General features: G+C 39.1%; 1 pseudogene; it reads right to left on the bottom strand.

Annotated features, from left to right (window-relative positions):
• Positions 1-14135: 14135 nt before the first annotated feature.
• LOC146551903 (general transcription factor II-I repeat domain-containing protein 2A-like) lies at positions 14136-15126 on the bottom strand (annotated as a pseudogene).
• Between the last annotated feature and the right edge of the window lie 1064 nt (positions 15127-16190).

The raw sequence follows: 16190 nt of genomic DNA, 5'->3' as shown, positions 1-16190 counted from the left end.
AAATAAGAGAGGGAGCAATAATTCAGCTCCATACAGTGCTTTATGATTCTCATATAGAGCACTCTTCTAAAGTAACAGGCACTTCTTATAACAGAAGAGCTTCTATCCTCCCCACTCAAAGGAAACCTTCTGTTGTATCTCTGTCTGTGGTGAGTTTTTAAAAAGGTCTTATGTGTGGACCAGAATGATATTCAACAAAATCTACATCCAAAATCTGAATGTGGTAACAAGGACACACAGAAGCACAGCACAGTTGCCAAAGAAAATGATTTTTGTTGACTTACAGGCAAGAACCATAAAAATCTTCACTTGTGTACAGAAGACAGGAGGGTTAATATTACGTGGATTCAGAAGGTTGCAGTGAAGGCTACAGTTCAGTTCTATTCTATTCTGTTCTATTTTAGGCCTAATACAGCATAACTAAGGGAGGGTTCAAGGTCACCTAATATATCCCTAACTATAACCTTAATCAAAAGGGAATGTTTTAGACCTAATCTTATAAATAGTGAGGGTGTCTGTCTCCCAAATCCAAACTGAGGACCTGGAAGCTGAAGGTTCTGCCTCCCATTCTACTTTTAAATACCCTAGGAACCATGAGTAAGCCAGCTGTCTGAGAGCAAAGCTCTGTTGGAGTTATATGGTACTATAAGGTCTTTAGGATAAGACTGCGTCCGATTATTCAAGAACTAAGTGAGGAGCAGGATTTTAAATAAATTTAACAGGCAGCTGATGAAGAGAAGCCGATGTGGGAGAAATATCCTTTCTTTCTATTCACTGTCAGTAGTGTTGCTGCAGCATCCTGAATCAACTGAAGGCTTTCTATGCAGCTTTTCGAGCAAATTGAGAATAATGAATTACAATAGTCCAGCCTAGGTGTAATAAAAGCATTATTACTGAATTATCATATACTGGGTATATTTCTGAACTAAAACTGGTGGACTTTGCAGGACTCTGTGTTACAACAAAACGTTTAAACCCAGATTATTTCCTCAAAAGAGACAGTAGAGTTGAAGGGCTGATGATTCCAGGTGAATGGGGTTGTGATGACATATGTCGCTGATGCCAGAGAAGCCGGTGAACAGTGGCAGTCATGCTTGCTATATTTGCAAGCATGAGGTTGATTTGGTGGTGAGTAGAATTAACAGATGCCTGTCTTGCTGGCACACAAAGGAAATCTAGGGCACGAGAAGAACTTGATTACAAAACTGGAGATCAAAACGAGAGCAAGAAAATTAGAGAGGAGCCTGGGTGTTGTTTCCCACTACAGCTGACAAACCAGACATCAAACATCAACGTCTTTTTCATACTGACCCAAATTTAAGAATCATCACTGCTGATGAGAGGTTGGGCTACAGCTACAACCAGACAATTTTCAGTTGAACAGTCCACAGCTGTGGAACCATAAGGCAGCGCTTCAAATGAGACCAGTGCACAGTAGTTATTTTTTCCCCAACATTTACTGGGTTGTGTATTTTAACATCAAACATGAGACTATGCTGCTCAAAAATGAAAGTCGGCAAATTGGCATTTTGACATCCTGCTTGAAGGGCTAACTCCCATAGCACAACAAAGGGCTCCCACTGGGAGGAGGCCTTGGGTAGACCCATGCAGGACACACTGGAGAGATTATATCTCTTGGCAGTCCTGGTGTTACCTCGACACTAAAAGCTGATTTTTCTCAAACATTCTGTTGTGCAATTTTGTGCTAGTAGATTTGTCGATTTTAGAAATATTTCAAACGGACAAAAACCTCCATAATGTAGCCTGTAAACTCCACAATCAGAATGTGCCATATACTCGCGCAAAATAAGAACACAAAGAATTTCCAAATAGAATTTCCACATCAACAAACACAAAGAGTAACAAGGCTGTGGGCCACACTCAGTATGGGTGAAGTCGATATTAGTTAACATCAATGCAGGAAATTGATTCACTTTTAAATTAAATTACCAAAAAATTGTTTGACATGAAACTGTTCTGACAGCCAATTTCCAATTGATGTTCTCACTTCAATTAACAGACACTGTTGTTTTAATTAAGTAAATTGAATTGACAGAACTAATGGTGAGTCATTGCTGACCTTTACAAGCAATTTGAGTGTTTATTGTGGTTCTTCTTCCCGCTTTGGGTGGCATTTAGGTTAATATATTAATATTAATATCAATGAAAATTATGTGTTTTATTCTGATAACACAATTTAATTAGAGTGAGAGTCTTCAAAACCAAAACCCTCCCCCCCATCACCATATCACTCCCTGGTGTTAAATTACAGCAGCTGATGAGGCAAGCAGACATGGAGTAAATGTTTAAACAGGAACTCGAGCCACTGGAGAGTTACAGGAGAAGATGAGAGGGGAAACAAAACCCCTTCCTACAACTCTCCTTGATTAATTTGTGTAAAAAGTCCACGGTTACTGGTGGACAGCTGTCCTGTTCATTCACAAATGGGAATATGACACGAAGCTCACTCATTCGTAGGTTTACCGCCAGCAAAGAATGCCAACCCAGTTCTAGGGTTTCTCACAAACACTTTCAGCAAACATGAGAAACACATTAACAGAGCTTCTTTATTACAAGCCCAACTCTGCACAAGCTTTCTTAACAGTCCTCTTTTCCTTGCTAGCTACGTGCACCACCTCTGGAGGCCCGGCAGAGGAGGCAGTACTGAAATATGGAGAGGGACTGATTAGAATCTGCAGAACAGGTGTGTCACTCACCTCACCTGAGCTGTCCCATCGAGCCCAACCTCTCCCATCGGCAGCCAATCGAAGAGCTCACCCCACCAACACAGGGAACACATTCATAAGCTTCCTCACTTTAAAAGCATATCTCCTGGTTCACACCTCCTCAATTGACCTTCAAATGCCTGCCTTAAGCTGTGAATGCTTAATGGTAAGAGGCTTTGGAGGAGAATATCCCTCCCTGTATCCTTCTTCCTCAATTTCTTTCCCTTTAAGCCCAGCTCTCTTTCCCTTTCCACCCTCCCACTGTGGTTCTTTCATTTCTGATTTTATATTTTGGGGATTTAAGAGCAGATTTTATACAGTGAATGATCGGGTTTTTTTAACAGAGAAGAAGATTAAAGTAATAATCTGAGGAATTTGCAGTATATTTCTGTTAATATTCTGAGTAAGATGCTAAATGAATAAATAACTGTGGTGAAGAGTGATCCATAGCTGGGGAACAGGATATGGAAGAGCAGTCTAATGGAGACCATCTGATCAAGCACCAGCTGAAGTGTGAGTCATCTGGAGGAATAAGGGGTTGGCTAGAAGTGTGCCTTGGAGACATAACAGTGAAACTGTGGAAAAAGGTGAGTTAATTAGAAAAATATGAACATCTGTTGGACACCATAGTACAAGATCCAGTTGCTTTCCTTCTAAAAAGAAGGACAATATCCCAAATTCTTAGACTATGTATAAAGCCTGACATCTAATGGTGAAAAACAGGCCATGTTGCAAAGTAAAGGACCAGTCAGGGTGGTCTTGGCATCAAACACACGGGGTACAGGGGATTGTTGCATAGACTTGAACAGAAGTCCCTCTGGAAACTGCAGCTAAAATGTTTCTTGTGGTGAAATCATTCATGCCTAACATATTGTGTTATTCAAGATAATGGAAGAAAAACTTGATGCGGGTAAAAAAAACAGTTGGCTTTTAACATGTGTTTTTAGTCTCTATCTTTAATAATAATCTCATCCTACATATGACGAACCAGCTTTGTGACAATGAGCCATTATTTTCTTTTTGGTTAGATTTTTTTATTTTGAAGTTTGTGCCACGATCTTTGGCACACGATTGCTATTCATCTTTTGCTCCTTCCACACATCCAGTTTGACAGTGTACAGTTTCTTGAGTTTTTAGGCAAGCAAATTAATGAATACTTTGAGCGCAATTCAGATCAAACATCGGCAAGTGTGAGTTGGGAAGCCTTCAAGGCATACTTAAGAGGGCTAATCATAAGCTATTCTAGTAAGAAAACAAGAGAAAGAAACCAAAGGATAAAATATCTGGAAGAAAAAATTTAAATGTTAGGAGAGACAAGCTTTCAATCAGGCCAAAATAATGAGGACAATGTAAAAGAATTATTACTATTGAGAACGCAATATAACGAAATGACAAGCGAAAAAGCAGCTGTAAATTTATTGAGATTAAAGCAACAATTCTATGTCCAAAATGAAAAACCCAGCAAATTCCTGGCTTGGCGTATAAAACAGCAGGAATCTGAAAAGGCAATTACAAAACTTGAAACTTTAAATGGAAATATCATAGTAGACCCATTAGAGATAAACAATGCATTTAAAGTGTTTTATGAAACATTATATAATTCTGAATTCAACAATGCAACTCGAATACAATCTTTATTTCTAGATAAAACTGGTATACCAAAAATTTCAGACGAGGACAAAGAAAATGTTGACAGGCAAATTAGTATGCATGAAATTATTGATGCTATAAACTCTCTAAATGCTGGTAAAACAGCTGGCCCAGACGGATTTCCAATCGACCTTTATAAATAAATTAGCACAGCCCCTCTTAGATATGTATATAGAATGTTTTAATACTGGTAATCTTACTGCTTCATTGAGGGAGTCCCTGATAATATTCCTTCCTAAACCTGGAAAACTAAATAACAAGTGTGAAAACATGCGTCCTATAAGCTTAATTAACACAGACACTAAATTATCTGTATAATTCTCGCCAAAAGATTAGAAAGTGCTCTTCCAGTTATTATAGGAGATGATCAAAATGGATTTGTTAAACATAGGCAGGGTTTTCATAATGTAAGACGAGTCCTCAACATTCTTCATAATCAAAGTGAACAGGAAGATACAGTCATTCTTTCGCTCGCCGCGGAGAAGGCTTTTGATAGAATCGAATGGCCATATTTCTTTGATGTCATTGTTAGATTTGGGTTTGGTAATTTATTTCTGCATTGGATCAAGCTACTACACTGTCAGTCTGTTGCTCAGGTTCAGACAAATGAGGTAATTTTTGTACCATTTGACATTAAAGGAGGGTTCACCATTATCTCCACGTTTATTCCTTTTAGCTATTGAACCTCTGGCAATAGCTGTTAGAACCAGTGGACAAATACAAGGTGTTAGGATTGGTAGAAAGGAGCATAGAATTGCTTTATTTGCTGATGATGTCATGCTATTTTTAAAGCAACTAAAAACTTCTGTGCCTGCTATAAAGGATTTAATAGATCAGTTTGGGGCCTTCTCAGGGTATAAAGTAAATGTAACAAAATCATCATTAATGTTACTTAAACAAGGGTATAATCAAAACGTAAGTCAGAATATATCTGGCTTTACTGTTAATTCTGAACACACTTATCTAGGCATTAAAATAGTTCCTTCACTAAAAGATGTGGTGGTACTTAACTATAATACAATTCTACAGAAAATTTCCAAAGATTTGGAGCGTTGGACAAGTTTACCACTATCTATTATTGGAAGGATTAATGTTCTTAAAATTAATGTATTACCTAAACTCTTGCATATGTTTCAGAATGTCCCACTGGCTCCTCCTACTGGATTGTTTACAAAACTAGCGTCATTAGTCAGAGAGTTTATTTGGAACAAGAAGCATCCCCACATTCGCTTGTCTTTGTTGTATCTTCCCTTTGATGCAGGGGGGTTGAAATGCCCCAATTTTTACTGGTACTATCTGGCTGTTCAACTAAGGACAATAATGTTTTATTTTCCATCCCAAAATACCCCATCTTGGGTGGGGATGGAAGCAAATTCTCTTAAAATGCCATTAAACTTGTACTTATACTCTGCGCAGCCAAAACAATTAAAGAAAGAAACAAATAATCCCATTGTCCGAAATATGATTAAAGTTTGGTTTACAATAAAAGAAATGATGAATATTAAGAATAATCTCTCTCAGTTTAGTCCTATTTGGGGAAATGCCTTATTTGTACCAGGAAATTTGGACGCGGGGTTCCAGGGTTGGGCAGAAAAAGGTGTTAGGAAAGTGGGTGATCTTTTCTGTGATGGAATAATTGTCATGGCTGGGTCTGTGACCCAGCATTTTGTGTTCATTATATATTGTGTATTTCTGTTTTTAGTATGGGGATATGTTAAGTTGTTGTTTTTGCATTAGTTAGAACTTGAGTCTTTGTGTTTTGTCATTTATTGTTTGGGTTAAGCTCATCCATCTCTCTTAAACCCCTAAGTTGTTCAGCCTTAGTTCTGTTTATTGGATCTCCTCATTTCCCCTTCCCCTGGATCTTAGTCTCATTTGCCCTTTGTGTTCCACGTCTCATGTTGTCAAGCCCATGTTGTTTGGTCTGTCTCATGTTTCCTGTTTTATTTTGAAACAGTCCTCTGTTCTTTGTTCATTGCATTTAGTTTCACTTCCCCTCTCCTGTCATTAGGTTATGTGTGTCAGCTGTGTCCTCATGTGTCTCCACTTCCTCTGATCACCTCATGTGTGTATTTAGTCCTCAGTCTTGCTGTGTTCAGTGTTGCGTTGTCTGTGTTATCTCCCCTATCCCTTGTCACAGTTTGTATGTTGTTTAGTCATAGTCTAAATCCCAGTCTATGTTCAGGTTTTCCCTCAGTTACTTTGTTGTTGTTTTTTCCGTGAGCTTTCGGCCCTAAATAAAGGCTCGCTTTTTGTTAAGTCCAGTTTTGTGTCCTGGCCTCTGTCTGCTCTTGGGTCCTCTACTCACTCCACACGGTCTGCCCCGGCAGTCCGTGACAATAATGGTTTCATTTGAGGATTTAGTTCCAAAATTTAAAATCCCCCAAAAACACTTCTTTAAGTATTTACAGATTAGAAGCTTCATTTCTTCCATGCAAAATCAGTCTCTCAACATTACCCAGTTAAGTAAGTTAGAGGAGTTAATGGTGAAAAAATGTGGTAACAAAGGCTTAATTTTAACATTCTATAACTGGATTGTCTCTGCCTGTTTCTAAGTTAGAAGCTTGGAGAAAAGACCTAAATATTAATATTTCTGAGGAGACATGGAAGTCAATTTGCTTAAAATCACAAAAACAATCAATTAATAGTAACCTAAAGTTATTACAATACAATTGGATCATCCAAACATATGCAACACCGGTGAAATTGAACAAATATAATAGCAGAATTCCAGATACATGTTTTAAATGTGGAGAAGCCCGTGGAACATTTTTCCACTGTATATGGGAATGCAGAATTGTCCGTGCATTTTGGCAGGAAGTGATGAACAAAATAAACCAAATTTTGAATACAAAGATTGCTTTAGATGTATAAATGTTGCTATTACATGTGTATTCTAAAAATCTTAAACTAGGAGCCCATCAAATTGAGTTTATGGATTATTGTACATTACAGGCAAAACGTATGATTGCATTAAATTGGAAAAAATCAGATCCTCCTGCTATTTGTGCTTGGATAAATTCTTTGGCACAGTGTATGGCAATGGAAAGGATAATGTATTTTCTCAAAGACAAGTTAACATATTTTGATGAGATTTGGAAGCCATTTAAAAACTTTATTAAAGAAGTAAACATTGGACAACTGCAGGAGTGTGGATGAGGGGAAAATTGTTTAGTAGCTATTTCTGTTGTGTATTTTTTTCTCTTTCTTTTTTGTTTCCTTTAATATGTTTAAATGTCACATATTGTACGAACGTATACCGGTACATATTTTATGTGTTTTTTATTTGATGGGGTGGGAGGTGGGGTGGGGTTCCTATTACTGAAACATATTACTGGGAAAACAAACCTTTTGTATGCTGTTGCAAAAAGCAATAAAAATATTGTTTAGCACAGTGTAATTATATAGGTCATGTAGTTTTGGCATTTCTCATATGTGATCTAAAGTTTTCAAGCCAGAGACTTTTTCTCCAACAGATTTGTCATGCACGTTAGTCCAGCCCATTTAAGGTCAAAGTGTGGCCCATGATGTAAAATCTAAAAAAATAAGGGCTTAGTTTAACCCTGACTTGATATTCATTTATTTTTTTATATTTAGTAGAAACTTATTCCAAAAATATTGAATTTTTTTGTCTCCTTCAAACTATTAACACTGTGCTGAGGACAGATGTCTCCTCTAAGTACTGCTTTGAACAGAGACATGAGAGTTATTAAGGGCATGATGTTCAAATTCTTCAGAAAGATGAGTTCTCTAAATGAACACTAGTTATAACATGTTGCAGTTTCAAAAATATTTTAGACATCTGCCAAGACATTACGTCCATTTTTTACATTATTTATTTATTTATTTATTTTTAATGACATAGTTTCAGTGCTTTTATATTCACTTGTTCTTGAATACATTTGAAGACACAAGAAAAAGATACACTTCAGAATAGACAAAGGGTCCTTGAGATGACGCAGCTTACGTAAATGGTTGTGCAAGTGGATACGACATCATTTACTGCAGAGACTGTGTGGCCATGTGCAGTTCTGAGGTATTTCTGCATAATATAAGCAAAGCCATCAAATATTTTGTTTAACAACGTGGACACAGGTGAAAAGAAGATTGATGTGAAGAAGAAAATGAAGCGGGTGAAAAAAATCTTTTCAAGGAAAGAAGACAATAATCAAAAGGTTAAGCAATATCCCATCTGACTCAAGACAAGGTGACCTTGAATATTCAAACAATGCAAGACACTGAATTGTCATTTATATTTTTCTCATGTGAAAAACTCAGGGCAACTTTAGGGTGTAGATTTCCTTATAAAATTGTGGCCTGTTGTTGAAAATTCAACACATCACTTAACCAACCTGTCTGTCCCAATATTTGAGTTTGTGGGACTGTCATTATATATTTTTTCAAGAGCACAGCATGCCAAAAACATATCTAAGCTCTGTACAACAGATGTGATGTAGAATCAAGGGCTGTCTTCCAATTCAGGGTCTGCAGCCTTAAAGTACGGACTTCAAGGCCAATTACGTCACAGCGGCGCGCCGAAGGCTGTCCCAATTCAAAGGTTGCTCGAAATGCGGCCCTGAAATGCGTCCTTCATTTCCCTGAATTTTAAGGCTGTGGCAGTGTAGACTTCGTGGTCCAACATATCCCAGAATGCATAGCGCGGCGATGGGTGTGGATAAATTTGCAGAAAAAAACGGCGGATGAGGGGCGGCCGAAGAGTACACTTTAAGTACTGAATATTATGTCACTTATTTATGTGCAAATGTTTAATAACGAAGAACATTAAAACATTACTGTTGGCTACATGTCTGCAAAGTTATGTGACATTAGTGACGTTTGTACGAACTTGGTTTTAAAGCCTTTACTTTAATATATACGCCGTTCAATAGCTGAGCTTAATCTTACAGAGAATGATCAAAGCTCATGTAGAAACAAACAAACAAATGAACAAAAGATTTTCTCCTTCATTTCTGTCAAACAAAGCTGTATGACACGTTTCCAGCTGTTAGTATCATGGTTGCTAGGCAACCTGGGCAGCGCAACGGAGGCTAGACCGTCCCATTTCACAAGCCTCGCACTTCCGGCCTTAGCGGTCTTTGAGTACGCGGCCCTTGAGGATCGTTGAGGCTGCGTACTTTAAGGCTGCAGACCCTGAATTGGGAGACAGCCAAGGTGAATGGCATCAGATGACCCATCTGCAATCACCGAACCTTCAGAAGATGGTTAAACCGTGGTCATTAAGAGATAGATATGGTCAGCAATGATACTCAGGTAGGCTGTGGTATTTAAAATGCTCAGTTTGTACCAAGGGGCCCGACAGTTTGCCAAGAAAATATCCCCCGTACCTTGACACCACGAGAAGCAGTCTGAACCATTTATACAAGGCAGGATGGAGCCATGCTTGCATGTTGTTTAAATCAAATTCTGTCCTCTGAATATCAAAGGAAAAATCGAGACTCATCAGACCAGGCAAAGTTTATCCAGTCTTCTGCTTTCCAGTTTTGGCGAACCTGTGCAAAGTGCAACCTCACTTTTTAGTTAACAGGAGTGGTCCTTTGCTACTCTTGCCTATCTGCATTAAGGTTAACCATGATGTGTATCAAGAGACTCCCTTCTGCAAACCTTGGTTGTAATGAATGGTTGTTTAAGTTAGTGCTGCCTGACCTGTTGTCTGACCGCTAACATTAACCAGACATTTTTTCCCAGAGCATTTTTTTAACACTTGATATTTTCTACAACACATCACCATGGCGACTTTACGTTATTTGCTATCAATCACAATAATTAATCAATCCATCCATCAATCTGTCCTCCCATTTATCTCATTCACTCTCAAGAAATAAATTGCAACATAAATGAGTAGAAATATAACAAGCATGCAAGTTTCATCTCAATGAATCAGGTGAAAAAGTGACATCGACAGCCATGCATGGACCAATAAGCAAAAAGCAACAATCCAAAACATACACTCAACATTAATATTAATATTTCCATTGTTTTCATCTGTCTCAAGATTGGCTGCTACTCTTACATGCACGATCTTAAATGTCCCCTCTTTTTCTGTGGTTGTTGAACGTTACACTGCTGGAGGTTGAGCGCTGCTATCTCCTTCATAACATTAAAAGCCAGGTATGGGTACATGCATTAATTACAATTTCTGTCACTTCTTCAAGGAATTCAGTTAAATATCAGATCAATTTAGGTTCCTGTCTGAATTCATTTAGTGTCACAAATGATGCTACTTCAACCACAGATACATGTTGCATACAAATTAGAAGTGTTTTCTTTCTCATGACTAGTCACAGTCTAATTTTGCCACTTCCTTAAAATACATCTTGGCATCCAATTGAGCTACTACTGTGTGATTGTAGGTTTTATTCACACCTCTATTTTGGATTACTTGTAAACAAAGATAAAAACAATGCATTGCTGCACTGTAGTTTATTGTCTATGCTCATTCATTTATTACATTTACTGAACAAATATAACGACATCATTCTGAACTGAACCAACATGAACCAAGAAAAAAAGAAACATTTAATTAATTACACTGACCAAAAGCTGGCCATGCGGCACTTCACTTCAGTAATTGCTTCGCTGAAGTTCTTCCTCTGTCTTTTATGCGGTTCCTCTGGATGTGGGTGGTTGTTTGCCAAGAAAAGTAAAAGCACGCCAACAGAGATAGGAAAGAGCAAGACTGTTAGTGTTGTGGAAGTTGTCACGTTTGAAAGTTGCTGATATTCTGAAAAAGGGAAGAGTTAGTGCTATGAATCAGATCCAATTTCATGCAGCATGGGAGAAAGAGGCACATAATTTTAAGTTCAGCCCCTGGGGCGCTGGGTTTGTTTTTTCGTGTGATTATGTTTGTTTGAGCTCATTTTCTCACTTGTATCTGAGCCCACACGTACATGAATAGGTGGGGTGGTTGAAGAAGACAAGGCTGTATTTTTGAGTACCAACTGCATTTATGGATTTTCTTTTTTGTTATCCCTCAAATAGAAACAGTATGGTTTCGTCGATAGCATACTTTCTCTGGATTGTATGGAATAAACTCACATATATATCCACAAATGTGTATCCTTCTCTCAAATGAAACTTGATATAATTCAGTCATAAATTCCTCAGAATATAGGCACCTCTTAACCATCATAGTGGCACAATACTAGCCGGCAAGCATAAACAATAAAAATGACAAACTACAGCCAAGTTGGCTGTAAGTGATCCTGAATCTAAATTACTTTTTTTATTATACACAGCTCAAAAAATAAAGGGAACACTTAAACAACACAATGTAACTCCAAGTAAGTCACACTTCTGTGAAATCAAACTGTCCACTTAGGAAGCAACACTGATTGACAATCAATTTCACATGCTGTTGGGCAAATGGAATAGACAACAGGTGGAAATTATAGGCAATTAGCGCGACATGCCCAATAAAGGAGTGGTTCTGCTTCTCAGTACCTATGCTTTCTGGCTAAAGTTTTGGTTACTTTTGAATGCTGGTGGTGATTTCACTCTAGTGGTAGCATGAGTGGCTCTTCCTAACTTTTTTCCTCTGACTCTTAAAACGTCTTCCTAAAAAGCTCTGCGAGAGTGATGACACTGCAGTCAAAAGGCTGTTTTAGTTCCAGATTGTGCGCTGTGGAAGTTCTCCTGTCCGGGAAAACAAACAAGCAAAAACAATCATTTTGCGCTGTGTTGCTTTTACTTAATGAATTTGACTTGCCAACCAATTAGTCACACAGCTGAGCTTTAAACTGAACAGGAATAGCTGAAGTAAGAAAACAAACACCTTCCTGCGGCCCCGTGCTGAGCTGGGGATGTCAGCCCTGCTCACTTGCCACGAAATGTTAAAAATCAGAGACAGAGCTGAGCGCCAAGTACACATGAAAGGCTTTGTGTGGTAAGGGACTGGAAAGACAGATGAAGGGATGAGGGCAGTGATTGTACAACCTTCACACTACTTTTTCATCCATTTTTGCCACCCTTCCATCCTAAAGCACCTTAAGTGTGCACTCTCCTGCAGCACTCTCCTAAGGGGGCCAGACTAATTTGAATATCCCATGCTGTCTGCCTTTTCATGTGATGCCCCTCTCCTTTTGGCTTTTTCATCTATGCCTCTTAAAAAAAAAAAAAAGAGGTTGGAGTATGGGGTGGCGGGCTGCGCTGAAAAGGAGAAATGGCATCAGGGTACAAGGATAAGTGAGGTGTGAGAGGAAGAAGGGAGAATGTAAGGAGGTTTGAATCCATGTTTATTAACTGTGAGGATGAATTGTTGAGAAGACAGGCTGCACTGCTGAAAAGGTATAATTTCTGACATGTAAGCATAGTGTTGTCAAAGCAGCATGTGTTAAAGCTGCAGCATAACAACTGCATACAAACAAAGCACAGCATGCCACTCTACATCTTGAGTTGAGAAGCTACAGCACAGTGTAAGTGCAGAAATCTAAATACCTCCTAAAGACTTCAATCCACAGTAGGCCCCATATGGAGACACAAATTCTCTTTTCATTTCAGAAAAAGACACAACGGGAAATTCAAAGTCAGACAATTCAAGAACTTGGGGAGTAAGCTAAAGTGCTTTCTTGCTGGGAATATGTGGTACTAATTTAGGTACACAATGCAATTACATTTAGCTCTGGAAGTAAAATGAGAAAGGAAAAGCAACTAGCCTCTACTTGCTGACTGAAACCATGCAGCCCTCAGTGAGCACTCAGCAGAAACTGAGGTACAAAATTTATATTCAAACTTCACACTGAATTAATAGAAGGGTGCGTTTGACAGATGAAAATGATTGTGTGATGAAATGAGAGCAAACATGGTTAAACATACTTTACTGTGGGATAAATATGTTGTGAACAAAAATCATTGGGTAGATAAGAAACCACTTCCAGTCCAATCCAAAGCTCACCATTCTGCTTTCATTTTCCTTTTTGTCCTCTCTGTCCTCCTCCTCACCCGTTCCCTCCATCCCAAAAGGGCAGACATGGTTTACCAATTTACTCCACTCTGCACTGTGAGCACATGTTTCTATCTCTCTCTGCAGATGGATGAATAACTGCTAACTGGAAATATGTTTTGGATGAATATGTTGAATGTTCTTGTAGACCAGGGGTGGGCAAACTTTTTGATTCGTGGGCCACATTGAGTTCTAACATTTGACAAAGGGGCCGGAACCGGAGCAGATAGATGGCATGCTTTGAAAACATCACCTCATTGGGGGAAAAATACACATCTTGGGATATGGAGAAAACATGTGCTTTAATTTCCAATGAAAATGAAGAAAAGCATTACAATAAAATCTCTGACTTCGAAATGAGTCTTTAAAGACTGAAAATCAAATAAATGAACATTTTATTTTAAAGCACTGAAAGTTCTGTTATCCTTCAGGATATCACATCACTCTCCTCCTGACTCTTTTTTTTTTTTCCCCCAAAAACGGTAGGAGATGCAGATGTACTTGTCCTGTTCCTTTTATTCAATTTGTTTACCCGGTGCCAAAAGTCAACAACGACCAGTGCAAGAACAAAACAGTTGCAGCAAGTCAGTCTGTGAAGCGTTATATTTGATCTGCGCTCACTGTTCATTTTAACAACGTGCGTATCACGGAGACACACACATTTTAATGGGAGCAGTGTTGTTGGTCTCCTTTTTTAGCCAGCGCATCAAAGTCTGGAGTTAGTTTTGTTGTGGCGATTCTAAGGATGGATCTGAGGTGTAGGTCTGTTAACTTGGATCTGTGGCTGGCTTTGTTGATGTTCATGACGCTGAATGTAAAGCCAACATCATCTGCGCTTTTCGCCTTAGATTTGGAAACGCGGCATCATTGAGTGAAGCATAGAAGTCATTTAGTTTCAGAGAGCTGAATTTCTCTTTTAAGGCAGGGTCGATGAGTTCGAGCTGAAGCTCCTCTGGAGCTGTTTCGGGGTCTTGTAACAGAGGAAAGGCCAGTGACTTGTCAATTTTATCGAAATCCAAAAACCAACGGCAGAATTCTCCGTGCAGTGCATCCAGTGACTCACTGTATTTCTTTACTTTTGCTCCGGCCTCTTTCAGCATGGCTAGTGTAGGAAAATGAGTGAATGACTTGTTCAAAATCTGCCTGGAGAATAAAGCCAGCTTGGATTTGAAGGCTTTCACGTTTGTGTGCATGTCATGCACAAACTGCTCCTTCCCCTGCAGTTTCACGTTGAGCTCATTCAAGTGTGAAAATACGTCCGTAGCAAACGCAAAGTCACACATCCAGCTCTTGTTGCTCAGCTCAGGAAATTCCTCAGTCTTCCCCTGCTGCTCCAAAAACCACGCCAATCTCCTCTTTGAGCTCCCACATTCGTTGAAACACTTTGCCCAAACTCAACCAGCGGACACGGGAGTGATAAAGCAAGTCCTGGTGATCCGCATCAGTTTCCTCCAGGAATGCAATGAACTGACGGTGCTGAAGTCCCCCTGCGCGTATGAAGTTGACAAGTTTCACCACAGGATTCACAACATGATTCAGCTGTAACACCGATTTACATAGAGATTCCTGGTGGAGGATGCAGTGGAGGAAAATGACATCCTGGTCAGGGTTTTCATCTTTGACTTTATTCTGGATTCTCCTCAGCAGGCCAACGTTTTTTCCCGTTAAATTCGGAGATCCATCTGTGGTGACGTTAACAAGCTTACTCCAGGGAAGCTTCATATTTTCGATGGCTGCAGACACCCGTTCAAACAAGTCCTCTCCCCGTGTTTGTCCTTTCAGAGACTCCATTGTCAAAAACTCCTCCGTTATTTCAAAGGTTTCGTTGATTCCTCGGATAAAAATAAGGAGCTGAGTAGTGTCTTTGACATCGTTGCTTTCATCCAGTGCTAAAGAATAAAAAGTGAATGACTTTTTGTTTAATATGCTGGTGATATCTTCATCTATTAGTTTGGCAAGTCACTGTCCACCGTGATAAACTGATTTTCTCAAATTTGTCTTTGGTCTCCGGGCACAAAATACCTCCTGTCTCTACCATACATTCTTTTAAAAACTCGCCCTCTGACAGTGGTTTGCTGGCCTTTGCTATTTTGAATGAAAGCATAAAACTGGCCTTGGTACTTGACTCTTGAATGGCAGTTTGACGGTGAAAAAAACTTTGCTGAGCCTTCAAATTAGCTGCCAACTTCTCAGCAGCAGCTTCCCGTTCTTTTGTTGAGAGCTTGCTAGCATAATTAGCGTGCTTTGTGGCAAAGTGACAGCTAATATTATACTCTTTAAAAACCGCCACAGTTTCTTGGCATATCAAGCAAACAGCAGATGATCGATATTCAGTGAAAAAATATTTAGCTGTCCACTCCTTTTTGAACACTCGACATTCTCTGTCCACTTTCATTTTCTTGGGTCCGCTCATCTTCATAGAGGGGCGGTGGGTCACAGGGTAAAGTGCAAACGTGGAGTAATAGGCCTACGCTTCACCTCAAAAAAGGCAATATATCTAGAGTGCGCCATCTAGTGAGGAAACATCAGAATTGCAGGGGAAATAAAACATTAACAAGGTTAATTTATTAATTTTTTTTCAAGTTTGGCGGGCCGGATCAAAATGTTTAACGGGCCGCATGTGGCCCCCGGGCCGTAGTTTGCCCATGCCTGTTGTAGACTGACAGAGAAGGAGGAAAAGATCCATGAATGCATGTTGTTTTTTTTGTTTTTAAGTGAGATCTTGAGTAGAGAGGATGAAAGAAGGAATACACATTTTTTTTTTTTTTTTTTAAATGTGTTGACAAAGAGAAGTTGCTCAGGGGCATTAGATAATGTGTCACATAAAAACATCAGAATCTATGCAGCTTTTAAAA

The sequence above is a fragment of the Mchenga conophoros genome, linkage group LG19, assembly GCF_057382185.1.
Source record: "Mchenga conophoros isolate Kocher_MC1m ecotype Shallow Benthic linkage group LG19, M_conophoros_male_GT1.1, whole genome shotgun sequence".
NCBI lineage: Eukaryota > Metazoa > Chordata > Actinopteri > Cichliformes > Cichlidae > Mchenga > Mchenga conophoros.
This window is presented reverse-complemented; position numbering and strand designations above follow the sequence as displayed.